Source organism: Thermobia domestica, chromosome 5 (genome assembly GCF_964235325.1).
Source record: "Thermobia domestica chromosome 5, izTheDome1.hap1.1, whole genome shotgun sequence".
NCBI classification, from domain to species: Eukaryota; Metazoa; Arthropoda; class Insecta; order Zygentoma; family Lepismatidae; genus Thermobia; species Thermobia domestica.
The window spans coordinates 285,653,949-285,655,314 of NC_137458.1; positions in this window are offsets into that span (position 1 = coordinate 285,653,949).

Here is a 1,366-nt window from a genome sequence, read left to right on the forward strand (position 1 = left end):
GCTGGTAACAAAATTATTCTGTTGCTTGGAAGGTGTATTAAACAATACTAATTTAACAAGAGGGAATTTAGTTACAGTGATGAAAGGAATTGATTACCGTTGAATGTACCTTTTACGTTCCAATGTAATAAAAGAATACGATATAAGCTATAAAATGGAATCCGAATCACTATTTGGGATTTTACTCCAAAGATTGATATACCTAACCAGGATTGAATCCACAATTAGGCGCACGGAAAGGACGTGGGCTAAAAATTTCGTAACTAAATTGAAACTGCCATCAATAATTTATCAATCGAGAATAAAATGAAAAAATGGGAAAATACGAAACGTCAGGCAGTAAAAAAAAAATGAAATGAAATCTTCGAACTTTACGTCCCAAGCTTATGTCGGTTAGGCTAAAGGATACGGTGATGATGGGTAATGAATGAAATGGTGGAATGAAGAAAGTGGGAGGAAACGGGACAGCCCCGAGAAAACCCACGAACACAATTTTTATAATGTTTATGTACCACAAAATTCACTTGGCGGGGCCTGGGATCAAACTCAGGATACCAGAGGTGAACGCTCTACCACTGAGCCACCTCGGACGTCATCAGGCAGTAAGTTTATAGATCTTATACGTTCTTAATTTCGTTCAATTAATTTCTTGACAATTGAGAAGAGACTGGCATAAGCATGTGTAAAGATCGAGGCGACACCAGGACGGGAATGACAATTTTTAACCCAAGATAAGACGAAATCGAGATTGCTGATTGTAAGTCGAGACGAGACACAGGTTCTATGAAGTCCAGTTTAGTTTCGTCTCCATTGCATTCCGAGTAAAATTACAAATTTCGAATTCAGTTACTTCTATAACTTATTAACTGTTAGTAATTCTTACTCAATGATGTCAGTAATTTCTAGCACTAGTGAAGATAATAGAATTATGGTATTCAAGCTAAATATGAATCCGAAAAGACACAATTTTAAACTTTGTAGCTAAAGAAAAATAATTTTCAGGCATTGATAGAAATACATAAATAGCAGCTTACAAGAAGCTGTATTATTTTCATCGCTTTATTAACAATAATATAACTTTATTTACCTACGTTTTAAAAGAAAATAATATGTATTCTTCAGTAAATATGATAAAATATCATGTGACAAGACAAACCTTTGACGTTTTAAAAATTCTCAATACGAACGCCTACTTCCTACATGGGCCATTATTATTACAGTGCTATTACGAAATTAAGTAACTATTTCAAGTTTATTAAAAGTACCTTTATTTTCGTTAATTTAGGGTATGAAAAATAATAGTAATGTAAAGCATTCTTTTCATTTGTATTTCATAAGAATACATATATGATGATGTTTAAAACAG